We start from the raw sequence: 15,895 nt of genomic DNA on the forward strand, positions 1-15,895 counted from the left end.
ATTACGCACGTTTTTTTGTGTGCGTGTGTGTGTGCGTGTGTGTCCGACTCTGGGCATAGGCTTCGCAGACTGCTCCCAAGGCCCAGTAGTCCTCCTACATACCATACACCTCTACATGTCACCACTTGGGCCCTAACACCCACCGTCCATATAGAATACATGCTAGGGCTGTCTCATAAAGGACTGGTGTATTGGTATTAGCGGGGGTATTTTTACAACATGTCGGCGGGTCACCTGGTAGATCAGTAAAGTCTGTTTTTGTGAAATTCAAATCCTTGAACTGTTTCCTGCCCCAGCTGGGATATGAACCTGGTTCCGGTAGAACTGCAGGCCACCTCTCTACCAATTGAGCCACCGCTTGTTTGCATGTTCATTAATTTGTATTTACCGAAAAATTAACAAGAATGTCTCCACAAATGCTACCAGTTACCCGAATTCGCTTGTTTTTCACCGTTGTCAAGCCTTCGTTTCTCCCCCTGGGCTCCCCTCCGTCCCTGGTGTCACTTAACAATCTGGCACTAGTTACATTGGCTGGCCCTGTCTGCTGGTGTGGTGGGTGCCTCTGATTGGGTCCCTGGTGTGGTGTCAGCGTTAACTGGGCTTGGGGGGACGGCCTGCCTACCCCTCACCCACCACCAATCCCAGACCTCAGCTGCCTTGGCGTTACCTGCACCCAGCTTGTCTTCCCAACCACACGTTTTCCCCCTCTCAGTATCACGTGACAATATATCGATATTTTCTTCTTTAGGGAATATCAAAGTTACCATGACATTCACGATTAATTGTACGATGTTATTGGTGAGTCAGTTTTCACAGATATTTCTCTCACACTCATCCCAGTCCCACCTCACACCCATCCCCACTGCTGGACATTAGTTATAAGTAAACTATCTCAGTGATCACCTGCCCTACACAGAGTTAAGGCTGGACTACCTAGCAATTAATGAAGGTGTGTGTGGTCTACAGTAAGTAACTATTATACTCTTGCTCCAGCACACTCAGACTCAACTAAAGCGTCCTTTTCTTAATCACACACTCTCCCTCGCCAAGAAGTTGCTGACTCAGGCCCAGATTATCCAATAAAGGAAAATATAGTCCTGGCTGGCTATCAGGCACTTGATCCGGTTTCTTCCCTGCCGCTGAGTAGAGTCCAAAATCGTGTTTTGCTGTACTAACCCACTGCGTATTATATTCACAAATATTCTTTACATTTACCTATTGTATGCCACCATCGATTACATATAATTCATATTTACAAACACTCTTGACCTTAACCTTTTGTATGCCACCCTCACTTAGATATTATTCATATTTACAAACATTCTTGACCTTAACCTTTTGTATGCCACCATCAATTATATATTATTCTGGATGACGACACGCGATATTATTCAGGTGAAGGGGAACCTTATGTAACAAGAGGTTAAGCTGTACACATGGTTATTTATCTTCACCTATACAGCAAACAAACTCTTGTCAACTACAGTGGAGAAGTACAACCGCACAAATTTACTGATGTTAATAATTCAGTGCCATGGAGACTTGTGGAAACTGGCTAGGATCCTTGACCAATATTTCTCCGGTACGGCTTCTTCCCATCCTCCCTCCTGAGCCAGACAATTAACGTGAGGGGAAAAAGTGAGAGCGAGAGTGAATGGCTGGTGATATGATGGTGAGGACAGTGGAACGTAATGGTCATGTATGGCCCATGGCTTTGTGTGTTGGGGAATACCAATCATTGCTTTACACTGCACATGCAACATACAGTACACTCAGATAGCGTTTGACCTACACAGACCCCAAGTGCTGCTGATAATGAGCTTTGTCGCAGTGCAAAAATACCCCATACTCATTTTAATCTCAAACACAGAGGAAATTCAGTAACAATATAGTTAAGGGGAGTGGGCAGGCTGCTGGTAAATGGGTTGTGTATCATATTACAGAACCAACTGGATTGTACCGTTACTGCGCTGCTTCCTGTTATACCCTCACCCACTATGGTTATTGGTAACTCCTCTACATGTCTGTTACTGAGTGGTTATTATAGTCAACCAACTGGACTGCTCCCGTCATTGAGCTGCTTCCTGTCATACTCTCATCCATTATGGATCTTGGGAAATTGTTTATCATATTACAGAACCTGTAGTCAACTAACTGGATTGCTATCGTCATTGTGCTGCTTCCTATCATACCCTAATCCATCATGGTTATTAGTCAATCTTGTCATTTCTTTTATTGGATAGGTGATTCAAACTGCCGTTAGATTAAGCGTGTTTTAAAACTATACAAACTTTTCTAACGACAACGAAAGCAAGCGAAAACAAGTGAGGATTAAACATTCTGCGCTAGTTAACTGCATGAAATAATTCAGAATCCAAAATCGTTGTTCACTAAAGGATTTTCATTTTCCTAAATCCACAAGTTTTTAAACATTTTTAATAATATTAACAGCTAATCGGCAAACAAAACACAAATGCATAATGATAACTCTATAAACCAACAACGAGCTGCGATAATAACTAAAACCATTCTTACTCATTTACCAGACATATTTCCTTCTGTATTCCATTCTTCGCTAATCGTATAGTGTGCCAGATCCAACCTATCTATCTGTCTATTGCCAGACGCCTCAATTCCGTAAGGGATGGCCACAAGCAAATCGTCTCCGTGTCGCACTGTCCATGGAGGTGTGGCCACCCCTTACGGGATTGAGGCCTGGCAATAGATCCAACCTATTTACAGTATTTACTAACCTAAATTTAGCATCTCTATATTTTTCAAAAGACGTGTATCGTGGGTGAATGCAAACCCGAGGAATATTAAATAAAATTCACCTATATTTTGTTCTCCTATACACTGACTTGAGCCATATTCTCCTTCCATAATTATATAACCTTAAATAATAGACGTAATTCCCTTTAACCATGATAAAACAAAAGAGCTCAGGAGATTACTACAGGAAACGTTATTGTCCCACACGGGGTCCATTGTTTATACTCACGGCTTATACTTTTTTCTACTCTCTCTCTCTCTCTCTCTCTCTCTCTCGTTTCTTTTCTCTATTCCCCTTCTACCCCGTAAGACTCTTGGTACTTTTTTCCTCTCGCTTCCCACCCCCTCTCACATTCCTATCCCCCTGCTCCATGCCTCCTCACGATTCACGTTTTTTTCTCACTCACTCTCTTTTCTGTCTCACTCTCTCTATTTAATTTTCGTCTTTTCACTCTAATCCCCTCTCTCACCAGCGTGTCTGTTTTCTCCTTTCTTACACTTTCTGTATACCGTCTCCTATATTCCCCCCAACTCACCTCTCTCTCTCTCTCTCTCATTCTGCTTCCTCTGCCTACGCCTTGTGTAATGCCTCTCTACCTTCCATCTGTTCAACATCATTACCCCCATCAACCTCCATATCCTCTGCCTCTCCACCGTTCTTACCCACCCTGTCAAGCCCCTTCAAATTCTGTGCTTTTCATCTGTCTTTCTTTTCCTCTCCCTGTTCCCTCCATCCCCTCCGCCTCTATGCAGTCATCCAACTCCCCTTTCTTACCCTTTCAACTTCCTCACCTCCACCCTCTCACATCCCCTCTTCTGTGTCCTTTGCCATCATTCTCTCCCCCTCTCCAGAGTCAGATACCATAATTATAGACCTCTGGAAAAAAAAAAATCGAATCGTTAAGGAGATCCGTTGCTGTTTGCTTTCCTCTGCGATCCTTTATACTCCTCCAGTTCCTCTTAACCTCCACAGTATCATCATCATCACCCACCCCCCATCACCCATCCCCTCTATTTCAGTCTTCCCTCAGCCACCCCCCCCTACTCGCAGCCCCTCCCCCTTCCCAGCACAGCATTGTTCCAACAGGAGTGCCCTCGGAACTCCACTTGGCCCCCTTCTGAAAACACATTTGTGCCTGTTTTAATGCACAGTTTCTGTCCAGCCTGAAAATGCTGTTTAGTGTATATGTCGAGCTGTCGGTAAGTGTTTATGTCGCTGTGTGTCTGTCTGTCTCTGTATGTCTATCTGTTCACTAATAAATTTGTCTGTCTACTTGTGTACTGATATCTTTGTCTCTCTGTCTACCTGTGTACTAATGTCTGTCTGTCTGTCTGCCTACCTGTGTACTGATTTTCGCCTTAGTTATTTCTCTCTCTGTTTGTGGCTTTATTTGCGTACCTGTTTATTTTTTCGTCATCGTATATACCACTATCTGTCATTTGTCTGTCTGTATATATCTCTGTCCGCCTGTCTCTCAATCACTCTACCAACCTACCTACCCCTTCACTACAATAACGTCTCGCTTATTTAATTCTAGCGACCAGCTGACTATTTTATTCTGTCTGAAAGAGTGTTTATACTCTGAAGGGGTTAGATTTAGTGTTCATTAATCTGTTCACTATACTCTGTTCACTTTACCTTGACCCTTGTGGGCCATCTTGACATCTTGACTACAGTGTTGTCGTGGAAAAGATGTAGAGCCGTAACACTGTCATGTTGTACCACTGAGCTAATAGAAATAATCTGCAAAATGAGAATCTCTGCCAAATTAAGCGAGACTAACCAGCAAAGGTTTGTATTAAAACTGTTTGAAGGTAGCAAGAGAAAATTAAATAAAAGAGGTAATTGTTCAGAAGAGGCTAAGGCAGACGTGACATCATAATTACTGTGATAATAAAGAATAATGACCAGCCGGAAAAAAATAGTGATAATTCCCTCTAATTATGAAGGATATACTGTAATAGGATTAGCTGGTGTTGTCAAAGCTTATGTTTTATTCCAGCGACAGGTGAGGCGGATTTACTTGGCAATATAATTACCCTGACAAACTGTTGATTACCTGTGGAAAATAAAAGCATTACCACTTAAAGCAGGGGACGTGTGTGTGTGTGTGTGTGTGTGTGTGTGTGTGTGTTACAGTGTCATTCTCTTGTTAAAACTCAGCATTACAGAATGATGAAGTCATAATAATTTTAGACAAGTTAAAGTGGTGAGAGCATCGTTTTTAGTTCACAACTTTTTCTCTCTTTCCTCAGACTAATTTCGATGACCGATGAAAGGCAGTGGACGGGAAACAGGGAAATGAAATGTGAAATATAATAACCGAGTGAAAATGAATATGGGAAGTGAGGGACGTGATGTAAGAGGCTTGGGAGGACGAGGTGTGAAGTGAGACGAGGGAAAAATGGAAGTGAGGTGGAAAGTGAGGAGAGTGGAAGGTTGGATAGTTGGAAGGAACAAAGTAAGGAATAGGGGATGGTTAGCAGGCTGGATGGTTGAAGAGTTGGAAGGGAATGATGGTTGAATGTTTGAAAAGTGTGACGTAAAGAAGATGGATGGTTTGTAGATTGGATGGTTGGCAGGATGGACTGTTGCAAGGATGGAAGGCTGGGGTGGGATGGTTAGATGGTAAGAGGGTGAGTGAAAGGTCAGATGGTTGGATGTATGGATGGCTGGAGAGTGAAACGATGGCGGGAAGATAAAAGAAAAGGTAGAAGGTAAAGAGGTGGAAGGTGACGTTGAAGGTGTAATAGATGAACATACTGGAAGGGAAGAGAAAGAGGCTGAGGATGAGAAAGAGGAGAGGGGAGGGGAGATGAAGAGGTAGAGAGAGAGAGAGAGAGAGAGAGAGAGAGAGAGAGAGAGAGAGAGAGAGAGGTATAGTGAGAAGACATGAGAGATGAGGGAATGTGATGTGGACAGTAAAAAAAAAATAATAATAATAATTGCATAAACAAAGTGGACAGACAAAATATCATGTCCTAGGCAGCTTTGTAAATTTCGTAACATCCCTTCCTAAGCGATTTAATCTATACAATTTAATGTCTTCCTGTATGTTATTAATGCAAACTTTGTCGTTATCTTCATACAACTAACATACAAGAGGATGTTGAAGTGTATTATGCAAAATACATAGTTAAGGATGAGGTGCTACAAGTCTTCTATGCAATTTACAGCACAGGCCAGAAGCTAAGGTCATGCAGGAAGTGGAAAAAGGTAGAATGAAGGACAGCTTTAAGGTAGAGTGAGAGATGCGGTAAGACAGGGAGAGTTGGTAGACGAAGGGAGATGAGGGGGAATGAATGAACAGGGTAGAAAGAGATAGAAAAGTTATGTTTCGGTTGAGAAAGGAAAATTAAAGTGACTCACACGATAAGGTAAAGCGAGAGAGGAGGTGAAGCAGAGTGGGAGATGAGATGAGGTGAGGTGAGATGAGGTGAGGTGTGAGGGGAGGTGACAGGTGAGGGAAAGTGACGAGAGAGGGAGGGAGGAACTGCCGACAAGATATATGATGAAGAGATATAGTGCAGGGAAAGAGGGCGAAGGTAACAGGGTGAAGGTGATAGAAGAGCACAGTTTGGAAGAAAGTGACAAAAGTGTGAAGGAAATCGGGTGAATGTGACAGAGGAGAGAAGAGAGACAAGGTGACAGGGAGGAGTCAGAAGGTGATGGTGATGGACGCAAGGTGAGAGGGTGAGGGTGAGAGAGGGGAATAACGACAGGCTGAAAATGGCAGAGGGTTGTGAAAATAGTGAAGGTGACAGAGGAGAACAGATACAAGCTCGATAAAACAAGACGAAAGTGACAGAAAAGATATGGTGAAGGCAACAGTTTCAAGGTGATGGAATGAAGTCTACTGCCGGGTTATATGAACGTCACTCAGTTCCCTCCCTGTCCCCCGAGAGGAGGATGGTAAACAGTAGGAGACACAACTTCAGCCTGCAGTCCCCTGGGTTCATTTCTAGATGAGCTTGCGCCCAGAACATCAACATCAACTACAACAACAACGATAACAAAATGATTGAATGAAATTGGTAGGATACGAGCAAAGATAAAGTGAGGGTGGCAGGTTGAATCAGTTTGGATATGGAAGTGACGAAGGGTGAAATTAAAAGAGGAAGGTGAGAAAGACAGAGATAAGAACGACAGATAATGAAAATGAGAGAAAGAGAGGATGAGAGTGAAAGATGACCAGTGTGAGAAAGACACAACTTACAGAGGGAGGAACTGAAAAGGTCAGAGGTTATACGTGGAATGGTAAGATGGTGAAAATGGAAGAGCCTATGAGTGGAAATTAAAGATGACGAGGCTGATGGATAATAGTAACAAATGAAGCTAAGACAGTAAGAGGGTGATGGTGACAGAGGGTGAGGCTGAGATGAGAGAAATTTGAAAAAGTAAGAGGGTGAATGTGAATGACGGTGTGGGTGTGAAGACAGTGACAGAGGGTTTAAATGAGAGTAAGGAGTGAAACTGAAAAAGGAAGCGAGAGATGAGAACATGTGAGGATGAGAGGATGACTTTGTTAGGGTGTGAAAGTGGAAACCAAAAGAAACTACGGTAGTAAATCAAAAGAGTGTCACTCTTTTGGCTTATCATTTGAGAGATGAGAATGACGGCAGAGGGTAAGGGGGAGACAGTGAATTTGGCCAAGTACTGAAGTGAAAGGAGGAAGAGAGTGAAATATAAGAGTGAGAAGGTGAAAATGAATGATCAAGAGAGTGAAAGTGAAAGAGGACGGAGTTCAGAGACGATAATGAAAGATATACAGTATGAGGAGGCTAAATGAGAGTAACAGTGAAAGAGAAAACGAATGAGGGTGAGACTAATAGGATATAAATATGAAAGAGTAAGAGCAGAAGAGGAAACGAATGAGATGAGACTAATAGGATATAAAAATAAAAGAGTAAGAGGGAGGGAGACAGTCAGAGGCAGAGATGACAGTGATGGCAGAGGGTAAGGGAGAGGTAGTGTATGTTTCCTAGTACAGAAGCGAAAAGAGGGAGAGTGAGAAATAAGAGTGAGAAGGTGATGAAAGACAAAGAGGGTAAAAGACGAAGATGACAGATAAGAGTGATGGCAGATGGTGAGGGGGAAGCAGTGTACAAAGTCCTTGCCACACTAAGCCACACCTTCCTGGACGAGTCTCAAGTCTGTCAACGTAAGAGGATTGGCTTTTCCGTTGATTACTTAGTGGAGGCCGTCACAGGCGACTGGCTCCAGATTTGTTTGCTGGTTTAACTGGAAATTGTTGAAACACACACACACACACACACACACACACACACACACACACACACACACACACACACACACACACACACACACACGCACGCACGCGCGCGCTTATAACATCAATCTGATACTCCATGCAACTCACCCCGTTAAGGCAACAACTTTCTAAAGTAATGCAGGAATTTTACCAAACCAAGATGTACTACGTAATATTATCTTTCTAAAGCAAGCTAGTATATGTTGCATCAATTACAATAACTCATATGTAATCAATAAAACTCCAGTCACCTCCTGATGATTAAAAGTATGTGAGTAAGTGACAATATTCAGACCCACAGGAGAGTTCAGTCGTTCAGCCACCACATGACTGCAATGTTCCGTTACCTGACTGCGAATGTGACAACTTTTTTTTTTTTCTTGACAAGCTGATGCTTATCCAGTCGTCTTGATGTTTATGTCTGCCTACCTACCTATCTATCTATCTACTGTTTGACGCCGCAACCAGCGAGGTGGTAGCGTCGACAAAAGGTACCCTCTGTCGTTTCTGTCCTTACTCAGTAACGACTCAACCCCTCTTCCCTCGACAGAGATCAACAACGGAAAAATATTGACCTCATCCAGTGGCCTCTTTCCTTGACCAAAATTACCCCCGGTCCTTTCATTAAGGACATGGGACTTCACAAACAAAATTTGGGTAATTCTATCATGGGTCCATTTTAAGGGATGGGGGACTGAGGGGTTGGGGAGAGATTATAAGAGGGAGGCATGAGCGAAGGGGAGAGGGGAAGACTGGGGTGAGGGGTGTGGGGTAAAGGGTGGAAAGCCTGCTACTAATGACAACACAATTAACTTCCTAATAACACTAACATCATCAGTTACCTACAACATACAACTATACTGTATCATTATGTTTTGTTTAACACACCGTACCTTCCTGACAAAACGTCTCTTCATGCTAACTATCCTATTAATAAAGATAAACTTACTGGAAGAGCCGAAATTAATAATATTATTTAATATACTACTTAATATATATTACTTAATATATACTAATACTACTTAAGATAATTAAAAAACCCTTGAGAATAAAAGGCACAATCCTATCAACCTCACTATCCGGTAATATCGTGACCCAGGTCATTTTAATCCACCTGTTTGCTGGACTAATGAACCCTGCGTGAATGAAGTGGCTAATTCATAATAACTGTATTTTTTTTTTAAATTTCGCTGGCACTTGTCTCCTGTCTGATTAAGACTGTGTTACTGTAGGGCGGGCTGTGTGTAGCCCGTCTACAGTTAACATCAATATTAATTCCCAGCACTGCTGTGAATTGCATTCACTTGGGGATGAGCAGGAACTACAGTGGCTAAAGATGTAAGACTGTATTTGTGTTTTCAAAATGGTGAAGATTTCGGAAATAATTCTGATTTTACATTAATTGAATCTACAATTTTAGTGATTACCTGCTATCTAAAAATCTATGGTTGCTCCAACATCATTGAGTTAATTTCCTTAAAAAGTATATACATCTCCTCGAGAGAGTACGTATATTTTCACTGGCCTTCACATTCCTATATCTTTTCAAGCCCCCTGTTGGTCACACTGGGTGTCTGAGAGGGCGGCATCACGTTGATTAGCGGCCAGTGAAAAACCATCCTCACGGCGAGTGCCTCTGTTAACGTGGCTAGACCTTATGCCAGGGATTGGTTCCTCCCATCACACACCACTTGTACACCATAATGATTAACTTATTACAGACTTTATACGGACGAATTAAGGAAATATTACCCGTTGCTTTAAAAGGCCTATGATCCCAGCCAGAAGAAAATCAATAAAGTTGTTATGGTAATATGATTAGTTACTAAGGCCTATGATCCCAACAGAGCATCAGTGTAGTAGTAAAGGAATTAAAGGAATATGATTAGTTACTTTACAAGGCCAATGATCTCAACAGAGCATCAGTGTAGTAGTAGAGGAATTAAGGAAATATGATTAGTTACTCTACAGCGCCTATGATTCCAACAGATCCTCAATGTAGTAACAAAGAAATTATGGAAATATATATTGTAACTTTACAGGGGTTATGGTCCCAGCAGAAGACTCACCATAAGCATTACCATCTGCAAAAATTGGCTATAAAGAAACTAAACCTGAAACATTAAAATTCGAGTTTCCTTCGCCCAGAATATAAGGGTCATTCCATGCTAACCAAGTTTGCATAAATATTTGGCCATCCCATTGAATTATAATTTGGGAACGATCATTCTTGCGTCCAATTTAAGCAGAAAGCCCTCAGAGGAAAAATCTGTTCATTTGGCCCAGGACGCAATCACAAGGAAACATCAGGGCAAAGGTTGTGAGTGGAGGACCGGCTTGAAGGAGTAGCTTTGTTGAACTACCATCCTTCATGAACCATCACCCTTGATATTTATTTACCTTACTGACCCAGCTGACTCGGTGACGTCATTTCTGGCTTATTTTTGCTGCTCTCAGACGACTTTTTAAGAGCTGAGAGCGAATTCTAGGAGCCTGAGAGTGTTAATACTGTCATCATTAACCTCTCACTGCCGGAATAACTCTACCATTCATATCCACCTAACGCCAGACTATTTTACTCAATGTCAAAGGAGCCTGAGTGTTAATTAACCCCCTGAAACCTCTGAGTTCTTTTCTGGTATCATCTCTCTATCTCCAGACGATTTCACTCAGCCGGGGAGACACTTAAGGTACTGAACGAGTCAAACAAACCCTTTATTTATCCCTTCAAGACGAGATATCTTTCCTGAGTTCAATAACACCTTGAACGAAACCTCAGTTTACCTGTTTCCCTTTTTTACTTTCTTTTCGCTATTTCTCTCTCTCTCTCTCTCTCTCTCTCTCTCTGCCACGCCACAAGCCAAACCCCCTAAAACACACACACACACACACACACACACACACACACACACACACACTATAGTACATGTGTAATCAGCCCACCATACTGGCGTTGGGGTAACAAACATGTACATCTTCGGTACTAACCACACTGCAGGTTGACATAAATTAGTGTTGGTAATGTACACTCTGGGGCCTCTGTCATTAACCCCTTCACCCCGAGGACGTCATCATACTGAAGGAGGTAACAGGAATCAGACTTGAGAATGAAGGGGACAGAAGGAAAATGCTCCACCGAGAAAACAAATCAGTGATGTAGTAATGTTAAGTTGCATTTCTGGTAAGGTGTAATGGAAAGCTGTACAAATCTTCCAACACCATCTCCCTGCAGCACCAGTCGAAATGTACAACTTGTATTCCTAAAAATATATACAGTACATTACAGTCAATCATCCTACCTGTAATTACTGGGGTGGTGTTGAGGACAGGTGTGTAATAACCGGCTGGTGGTGTCCATGCCATCTTGCCGCCCTGTGAGGAGAGGACACCAGGATTAGTGTGGGACGCTGGCATGCATGGCGGACAATATTACTAACCTCTTCAGCCCGATTATATGGTTTAGGGTTTACTCTTGCTGTACACGGGTGACTGTATCGAACTAGAGGGGTTAGATGCAGCCTTTACTGAATACGATCACCTGAAGATAACAAAACTATGGTAAAAGGCAAGGTAAAGAGAATGAAAGGTAGTTTCATGGGGGGGTGAGGGGGAGCTAAAATACGTCTCGGTCTGCGCATGACGTCATAGTTAATACAGACTGCAGCTCATCCTGCTCAACACACGCCAGTCACACACACACCTGCCTGTGAATAGGTACTCCGTTTTCTGTTTTTAGGGGTGGCTATGGCAATACAGATAATTTTGTGAACATGCCAACAATTTGTATAGTTCGTGGATGCAAATCCATTCATGTGAAAGGTGACAATAGAATACATTTTCATGCACTGCCGAAAGATGAAGAACTTAGAAAAAAATGGATTGAATTATGTGACACAAAGAAAAATCGGTCATCTGGTTTTGTATGTAGCCGTCATTTTGAGAGTACTGCCTTTGAACGTAACCTGAAGTATGAATTGCTTGGTTTACCAGTGCCTCCTGGACAAAGGAAATTCAAGAAAGGAGCAGTGCCTACTCTTCAACTACCGAGTTTAACAAGTAAGTTCCATTACTGTGTGAGTGTGTTGAGTAGCGACCTGTGTGAACATTCATAATACAAAAGCATACCATACATACAGATGGTTTTCTGTCAAGCTCCCGTTTTCTTCCACCACCCCCACCTCTCTCCCTCTCTCTCTCTCTCTCTCTCTCTCTCTCTCTCTTATTAACTTTGACGTCACAGAATCTGCGCGGCTCGGGGGTGCTGTACTTACCTCTCAGTATACTCTTCTCTTTACCTTGGTAAAAGGTACAGTCGCCGGATTGCAGGAGTTAGTGAAACGAGGAAAAAACTGTTATTCCGAATCAATCAATCAACATATACACTGGGGCAGGGAACAGTTTAAGGATTTGAGTTTCATAAAAATCAGACTTAAATGATCTACCAGATGATCCGCCGACATGTCGCAAAAATACCCCCGCTAATACCAATACACCAGTCCTGTATGAGACAGCCCTAGCATGTATTCAGTATGAACGGTGGGTGCTAGCGCCGAAGTGGTGACATGTAGAAGTGTGCGGTATGTAGGAGGACTGCTGGGCCTTGAAAGCAGGCTGTGAAGCCTATGCCCAGAGTCGGACACATAAAATATATATATGTATATATATATATATATATATATATATATATATATATATATATATATATATATATATATATATATATATATATATATATATATATATATTATGTGTCCGACTCTGGGCGTACTGTAGGCTTTCACAGCCTGCTCTCAAGGCCCAGTAGTCCTCCTACATACCATACACCTCTACATGTCACCACTTCGGCATTAACACCCACCCTCCATATTGAATACATGCTAGGGCCGTCTCATACAGGACTGGTGTAGTGGTATTAGCGGGGGTATTTTTATGACATGTCGGCGGGTCTTCTGGTAGGTCAGTAAAGTCTGCTTTTATTAAAATCAAATCCTTAAACTGTTCCCTGCCGCAACGGGGATTTGAACCTGGGTCCGGTAGGACTGCAGACCACCTCTCTACCAACTGAGCTACCGCCTCCCCATATATATATATAGATAGATAGATAGATAGATAGATAGATAGATAGACAGATAGATATAGAAATAGATAGATATAGATACATGTACACGAGTATATAAACTACTTATTACTTGGCAATATCAAAGACAAAAAACAACAATCACCAGCTTGGTCGCCTTTCCGACGTGGAGATGGGTTGAGGTAGGACTGAGAGACAAGGAAAAATGAAGATCGGAGGTGAGTGAACTACCAACAACTTGCCCGGTGAAATGGGCCAAACAATTAATCATTCACACATAACTGAAGACCTTGTAACTCTTGCCCTACATCACAAGCCTGGCCATCTGCATAAAGTTCTGTCTCTGTAGATGTGCTGCACATACAGTACACCTGCCATACGGATGCAGTCAGTCCCTTAATTATCAGATAGATAAACAAAGATGCTAAAGCCTAGTTATCAAGTTGCTCAGTACATAATTCACCAACCAACTTGATCCCCTGTCAGTTCATAGCATTCATAAAATTGATTTCGAGTTGGAGTTTAATCCGAACAAAAGCCTGCAAACGGCTTTCATTTACAAAGTTATTTATGTCATGGATCACAAATAAAGCTGGTTAATTACCACAGAATTAACAAAAGAGTATCAACCGACGGAGTGGCTTTGACAACACCGAGTCCCGTATTGTGTTGTTATGGAATTTACAGAACTTCTTCCTTACGATTTTATTTCTCCATACGTCGGGTTAGTATCCTAGTGTAGGATGTTTACACAGACTATATCCATATTACAAAGACATAAATAACAATAGTAAATACTGATGCATAAAAGACAAGGTCAGTCACATACTAAGCGGTACTATAGCGCGGTCACACTAACCTGGCAAAGATCTCTGACTCCTTGCAGCCCGGATGGCGATTATGTCAGACTAATGGATCTAATAACCAAGGAGACTCATTCCTACCTCCTAATTCGCCCATCGAATTTCATCTAACCATGACAAATCGTGGTAGTGGCTCAGTTCCCTCAGGTGAAAGCAGAGCAACTCTATTAAGCTTTATGAGATCACAAGAACAACGTTGTGAGTCATGGCCTTGCTTTCACGATGCCCTGAACAGTGCAGAATAAAAGACATTCCACCCATACGTAGATATTGTGTTTATTGTGAAGATACGAAGCTCTAAGTGTGGACGCTTAAAACAGTGAGTAGATGTTAGGATGCCGGGGCTGGAATAGTGGGTGGAGAATGTGGCCTACTTAACTGGGTCAATTTTAGGTTAGCTTCTCCTTTTATCAGTTCTTTTTCTTGTTTTTTGGACCTTACCTCAAACAGTTGGTGGGAAAAAAGATCTGGATGATGAGACAGCAGTTTCGGCTTGACTTACACCCTCTGCAGAGGTGAGTGGAGAGGGTCCAAGTGGGGCCAAGACTGTCGTATTGTCAAAATAAACACTGCGTATAGCCAGACGCCTTAATCCCGGAAAGGGCTGGCCACAAATGATTCGCCTCCATGTCTCTCTGTCCTTCACCACCAGGCAGCATTCTCTTAAGCTTACACACCCAACATTCAAAGGCTGGACAGGATTTCTTTCACATTTGGCTGTATTTTCGTTGGTGCATGATTCTTCGTGGCACATCTTCCTTGTCCATCTTTGTGCAAAGCGCAGAATAAACTGCCAAGGAAGAGGTGTTAGGAAACCTTTAACAATACGAAGTACTACAGAACCCATCACACACATATATATTTCCTTTTACCGGATGTTTTTGTTGATTCTTCTTTGCCTCTTGTGATTTTTTTCCCTTCTGTGGTGGGTAAAACAAGTCTGTGCAGAGTTCAAGCACACAAGTCAGAAATTTATTATTTTTTCTACCTTCTCTTCTGTCTCATGTATTGTGATGGTTTTCCTACAGTTACGATATACTCTGAAGTTACGAAAATCCGAAATACATCAACACAAGTCGACTGGACGCTCACAGGCTGATTCTGTGTGTGTGTGTGTGTGTGTGTGTGTGTGTGTGTGTGTGTGTGTGTGTGTGTGGTGTGTGTGTGTGTGTGTGTGTGTGTGTGTGTGTGTGTGTGTGTGTGTGTGTGTGTGTGTGTGTGTGTGTGTGTGTGTGTGTGTGTGTGTGTGTTCCATTGGTTGTGGAGAAGGGCTTTATTTCCTCCAGCACTGAGAAATATCATCAACTGAAGAAGATATATTATAAAATTTAAGCGAACTGGAGTACCTGATACTATACATTACAAGACTGTGGTGTGGCGCTCACTGTTAACGTATATGTTATATATTCTCTTCTCGTTTTGTGGGACGGTGGGTTTTTTTTCCGAGTCATATTTTTCATTTATTTCTGCTTGTTCCATCCTTCCTTTCTGTCTGTTGTGGATAGATGATTTATTATCTTGTAACGGGCAAACTATTTCGTAAAGGTATTCCTGTATGAAATCTCGTACACCAAAGGGAATATGAAAGAGTGCCTGGAGCTCAGAAAGATCGTCCGCACTCGATTTATATGTATTTCAGTTTTGAATTTTGTTTATCGTTTTCTGTCTATTCTGTAAGTTTTTCCCCTTCCTGTTACAAAATCCCCTATGCCAAGAAGAACAGGAGACATCAATGTTAAGCCGTGGAAAGTTCCGTCACAGTTGGATATATTATTTCATCTTCCTTTTCGTTCCTTTCTCTCTTTTGTCTGTCGTGGATATTATTTTGTCCTGCCTGGTCGTGCACACCTGAGCGGCCTGCGTCCAATCACAGGCAGCCAATCACCAGGTAATCATTTCACACAAGTCTG

This window comes from Coenobita brevimanus, chromosome 73, assembly GCF_032717465.1.
Source record: "Coenobita brevimanus isolate Jiangsu-jjx chromosome 73, ASM3271746v2, whole genome shotgun sequence".
NCBI classification, from domain to species: Eukaryota; Metazoa; Arthropoda; class Malacostraca; order Decapoda; family Coenobitidae; genus Coenobita; species Coenobita brevimanus.